Consider the following 6,000-nt stretch of genomic DNA (forward strand, 5'->3'; position numbering starts at 1 on the left):
TGGTAAACTGAATGAACGGAAGGCAATGATTGATTATGTGTGGGTGGATGAAAGGATGCGAAGATGTGTAATGGATGCAAGAGCTTACAGAGGTTGGGGAAGGTGACTTTCTGACCACTGCTTGGTGGTGGCCAGAATCAAGACCCAAGTAAGATGGAGAAATAGAAGAAGGGAAGGACGGGAGGAAGGAGTAGTTGCAAGGAGAGTGGAAAGGTTACAAGAGGATGAGAAATAGTCAGAATATAAGAGAGAAGTGGAGGAACGATTGGGTAAATATGAATTGGAGCAGGTGGGGGACGTGGAAGGTATGTGCAGGATATTCACAGAAGAAATATGTGCAGCATGTGATGTGGTGTGTGGAAGAAAGAGAAGACGGAAGGGAGTGCAAGGAACAGCATGGTGGAATGAAGAACTGAGGCAGGCTATGGCACAAAAGAAGAAAGCATACAATGAATGAATGAGAAATAGGGGCGTCAAAGAAGTCGAGAGGCGAAAGAGAGAGTTATATGTAGAAAGAAAGAGAGAGGTGAAAAGATTAGTAAGAGAAAGTAAGAAGAGAGTGGATGAGGAATTTGGAAGGAATTTGAGTGTAAAGTGGAGGGACTGTAAGAAAATGTCCTGGAAATAGGTAAACGTAGTAAGACAGGGTGGCAGTGAAGTTAGTAGGGGAGTGAAATATAAAAATGGTAGATTACTAGTGGAGAAGGAACAAAAAGTGAACAGATGGAGAGAATAACTTAAGGAATTGTTGAACATAGAGAATGGAAGTAATGCGAGTATAAGTGGCTGGGGGAATGGCTGGGAGAAGGAGGGAGGTGAGAAGACAGAAAGAAATCAGTAGGAGAGAAGTTGTGGAAGCAATGAAGAAAGTCAAATTGGGGAAAGCCCCAGGAATTGATGGAGTTTGTGGTGAAATGCTGAAGCATGTGGGAGAGATAGTAGTAGAATGGATGTGGAAGATGTGCAGATTGGCCTGGGAGGAAGGCAGAGTCCCGAAGGATTGGAAGTCAGGTATAATAATTCCATTGTATAAAGGAAAAGGGGAAAAAGAAGTGTGTGGTAATCATAGGGGCATTTGTCTTCTTAGTGTAATAGGAAAAGTGTATGGTAGGATACTTATTGACAGAGTTAGGGAAATAGCAGAGGAATTAGTTGGTGAAGAACAGGGAGGCTTTAGGAAGGGAAGAGGTTGTGTAAATCACATATTCATTCTTAGATATTTAGTGGAAAAGTTTCTAGAGAAGGGAAAGAAGTTGTATGTGGCATTCATGGATTTGGAGAAAGCATATGACAGAGTGGATAGACAAGGATTGTGGAATGTATTAAGAATATATGGAGTAGATGGGAAGTTGTTGAATGCTGTAAAGAATATGTATGATGGTGCTAAGGTTGCAGTGCATGTGGATGGTGAACTGAGGGAATTTTTCTCTTTGAAGGTTGGGTTGAAACAAGGATGTCTCATGTCTCCAAGGCTGTTCAATCTGTACATGGATGGGGTAATAAAAGAGATACAAGGTAGGACAGTGGATGTGGAGTGGCCCTGGTGACAGAGGGTAGTGTCTGGAAACTCCCTGTACTATTGTTTGCAGATGATACTGTGTTGTTAAGTGAAGACGAAGGGAAGCTGCAAGGCTGCGTGGATGAGTTTGGGAGAATGTGTATGAAACGGAATCTAAAGGTGAATGTAGGGAAAAGTAAAGTGATGGTCATTGAGAGAGGTGAAGTCAGTGAATGTACAGTGAGGTTGGATGGTGTGGAAATGGAAAATGTGAGTACGTTTAAGTACTTGGGGAGTGTGATGAGAGTGAAGTGCTTGAAAGGGTACAAGGAAGAAAGGTTGCTGGTTCCTTGAAGGCAGTGATAAGGAACAGTGAAGTGAGCATGGAAGTGAAAAAGTTACTACATGATAGTATTGTGATACCAACTCTAACGTACGGAAGTGAAGCTTGGACGTTGTTGGAAGGACAGTAGTCAAGAGTGAGAGCAGTGGAAATGAGTTACTTAAGAGGAGCCTGTAGAGTCACATGGAGAGACAGGCTGACAAATGAGGATATAAAGGAGCATTGTGGAGTGGATGTGGATGTGATAGGAAGCGTTAGGAGGAACACACTGAGGTGGTTTGGCCATTTGGAGAGGATGGAGAGTGAGAGACTGATGAGGAGAGTGTATGTGAGTGAGCTGGAGGGGGGGAGAGGGAGGGGGGAGACCGAATTTGAGATGGAGGGGAGAGGTATATGAGAGAGGGGGGTGTGAGCTGGGAGCAGGGCAGTGAAATGATGGGGAACAGGGTGACGTGGAGGCGATTTGTTTGTGGTCACCCTGTAAGGGATTAAGGCGTCTGGCAATAGATAGATAGATGGACATTTTCATAAGTACAGTGTGTGGTGAAATGCTGAAGCATGGGAGAGAGATGGTAGTAGAATGGATATGGAAGATGTAGAGATTGGCCTGGGAGGAAGGTAGAGTCCCTGAGGATTGGAAGTCAGATATACTTATTCCCCTGTATAAGGGAAAACGGAAAAAAGAAGTGCGTGGTAATCATAGGTTCAGTTGTCTTCCTAGTGCAACAGGAAAAGTATATGGTAGGATACTTATTGATCTAGTTAGGGAAATAAAAGAGGAATTAGTTGGAGAAGAACGGAGGTTTTAGGAAGGGAAGATGTTGTGTAATTCAGCTGTACATTTTTAGGTCTTTAGTGGAAAAGTTTTTGGAGAAGTGAAAGAAGTTGTATGCGGCCTTCATGGATTTGGAGAAAGCATATGGCAGGGTGGATGGACAAGGAATGCAGGAAGTATTAAGGATATATTGAGTGAATGGGAAGTTGTTGAATGCCGTGAAGAGGGTGCTAAGGCTGCAGTGCGTGAATTTTTTTATCTGCATGTTGGAATGAAACTGGGATGTGTCATGTCCCCATGGTTGTTCAGTCTGTATATGGATGGGGTTGTAAGAGAGATACAAGGTAGGGCAGTGGATGTTGGTGCGAATCTAATAAGAGAAGGCAGTGGTTGGAATCTCCCTGTGCAGTTGTTTGCAGATGATACTGTATTGTTAAATGAAGATGAAAGGGACCTGCAAGGCTTGGTGAATGAGTTCAGGAGTGCAAGAAACGGAATCTAAAGGTGAATATAGGGATGAGTAAAGCTATGGTCTTCGAGAGAAGTGAAGTCACTGAATGTACAGTGAGCCTGGATGAGAGGGATATAATATGTTGAGTGCGTTTAAGTACTTGGGTAGTGTGATGAGTAAGGATGGAAGTTTAGAGGGTGAAGTGCTTGAAAGGGTACAATAGGGAAGAAAGGCTGCTGGTTCTATGAAAGCAGTGATAAGGAACAGGGAAGTGAGCATGGGAGTAAAAAGGTCATTGCATGACAGTATTGTGATACCAACTCAAACGTATGAGAGCAAGGCATGGACTTTGTTGGAACGACACAAGCCAAGAGTCAGAGCAGTGGAAATGAGTTATTTGAGTGGAGCATGTGGAGTTACATGGAGAGACAGACAAATGAGGAAGTGAAGAGGCTCTGCGATGTTGATGTGGATGTGGTAGAAAGTGTCAGGAGAAATACACTGAGGTGGTTTGGCCATGTGGAGTGGATGGAGAACGAGAGACTAATGAGGAGGGTGTATGCGAGTGAGGTGGAGGGGGGAAGAGGAAGGAGGAGGCCGAGGATGAGATGGAGGGATGGAGTGGAGAAGCATATGAGAGAAGGGCGTGTGACCCGGGAGCAAGGCAGTGAAGTGACATTGGACAGGGCGACATGGAGACGATTTGTTTGTGGTCACCCCTTAAGGGATTGAGGCGTCTGGCAATAGACTGACAGATAGACTGTTTCAAAATGTTTCTTTCAGACTATAATTTTTGTAATTTTCTTATGCACTTTATTTTTCTTCCTTATTATTGCTCTGTTTTGGCCCGAGTTCACTGAAGGAAATGGATTCTTCCCGTGATGACACCGATATAACTGGGTGGCTCAGCTGCCCGGTTAAACAAACGTCCCTCAGCTCTCTCCCTAGTCGTGGAAAAAGGAGGGTGGACTGCAGGACAAGATGAATTTCAACCTGCAGTCCAGCGGGTTCACATCCAGATAAGCCTTGAACCACAACGATAATAAAGGCCAGTCATTCTTTCCTAGTGACTTCAAGAAGAGTCATCTGGTTTAACAATGACTATCAAAAGCAATTCTGAGTCAAAACTACTGAGGTACAGACAGGGAAATAAGTATCTTCCCAAGTCTGACGAAAACATAGCGGAAAAGTCGAACCATCTGAAACACACAATAGTAGAGAATGGGTTTTCATTGTATTTCTCATATTGTAAATTTTCTTCAAACGACACTGTACCATGACACAGGCTGTTGTTGTTATCAGTCACGAGTCGCCACTGTATATGTGGGCTATGCCCCATCACGCTGGAGGCTCCTGAGAACAATATTTTCAGGGACTTATTTTCCTTACTGCGCTTTAATATTCTCTTGTACTGTATGTTAGTAAAGCAAACTATGCCGTTGTTATATTAAAATTATTTTCAGTACTATTACTATTATTATTATCATTAGCAGTAGTAGTAGTAGTTGCAATCCCAAGCTTAACTGAATGTGAGCCCAGTGAAATGCAGGATGAAGTTGCCCTCCTGCTGCAGTTCACCATTCTCCTTTCGGCGAATAGGGAGTGAGTTGGAGGACAAGTACTGGATGTAACCGGGCAACGGAATCAACCGGTAATATTGATGCCATCACAAGAAGGCGTCCCTCTCCAGCACCACGTCGTTAAAAGATAAACAGCACGCAGTATGTAATACGCAAAATAAATCGATAAAAAGAATTATAAAGTCCCCTATACCAGGAAGAACACGCCTGCTTTCACAATACGCTGACACTCTAGCATAATGATGATGATGTTAGGGGTTATAGAGTGTAAACATCGCTTCACTCCTGCTGTACACATGCCCCAAAATGTATCTGAAAACAGGTAAGTGAAGGTTGAATAAGCTCTGTTTCTGTGTACATTTTCTCCCAAGTGCATTATATGATTTATGCTGTTTCAAGACCCTCCTTAACCTTTTCACTCCGATGACGTAGTTTTTATCTTAATCTTGCTGCTCTCAGACGATAATATTTAGCTGAGGAGAGACTATACGAATTTAAACATAGCTTTCAATGACCCCTTTCAATAACCCCATTCACTATTTCAGGGTCATCCTAAGCTGAATACAATCGTCTGGAGGTTGCAAGAGTAACACAAAATCTACATAGCAGTAAAGTGATTATAATGTACTGATAAAAAAAGGATGCAAGCATTTTCATTAAGCATTACTGCAGGTTGCTTTCACACGCTTCCTACAATGTTTACTTTTATTTAGTTTTGGGATGACCAGTTTCACTCATTGCATGCCTCCCGGCAGCAACTTCCCCCCCTCCCATCCCACACCCCAAGTTATCTCCCGACAGGGACGACAAACTTGCTCCAGCCTTGAGTTTTACGGCCTTCCCCTTGGTCTCCACCCCGGGTTGACTTTCAGATATCAGCCTATGAGCAGGATCATCCCCAGGGAAACGCGCCACGTGCCCATATAGCTGGGGTTGGCGTTCTCGTATGTGGGTAACAGGTCTCGAGTCAGTTTCACTCAGTAGCCGTCCATTATGCTCGTATGTTACATGAATATACTTAAAGAAAATGGCATACACTTATAGGCTTCTGTGTAACTACATACATATATGAACAAAACGTACAAAACGTAATCAAGTATGTACAGTAAACTTACTTGTGGTGGGTCGACCCAGGGGATAGGATGGTAACAGAGTGCTGTGGTCGGCAGCAACCTGCAGACTGAGCGTCTCACTCTGGGCAAAACAGATGCTTCAGCTCACCTGTATGAATAAGCAACACTCATTCCTCATTAAACACCCACTCGGATTCATTAACACTCCTTGATGCCTATCCCTTCTTCGTTCTCTTCAACCTTTTCAATCCGATGACGCATTTTACATTTTATTCTCGTT

The 6,000-nt window shown here is 43.4% G+C and overlaps 1 protein-coding gene across 1 annotated transcript in view; it reads right to left on the reverse strand.

Moving 5' to 3' along the window:
• LOC145399088 (esterase SG1-like) overlaps positions 1 to 5,793 on the reverse strand; it is a 63,101-nt gene extending 57,308 nt beyond the window's left edge. Inside the window, exon 1 of the mRNA XM_080271839.1 lies at positions 5,763 to 5,793. The gene's annotated coding sequence lies outside the window, so the exon portion shown is untranslated. The remainder of the gene's footprint in view (positions 1 to 5,762) is intronic.
• Between the last annotated feature and the right edge of the window lie 207 nt (positions 5,794 to 6,000).

Source organism: Coenobita brevimanus, chromosome 47 (assembly GCF_032717465.1).
Source record: "Coenobita brevimanus isolate Jiangsu-jjx chromosome 47, ASM3271746v2, whole genome shotgun sequence".
Lineage (NCBI taxonomy): Eukaryota > Metazoa > Arthropoda > Malacostraca > Decapoda > Coenobitidae > Coenobita > Coenobita brevimanus.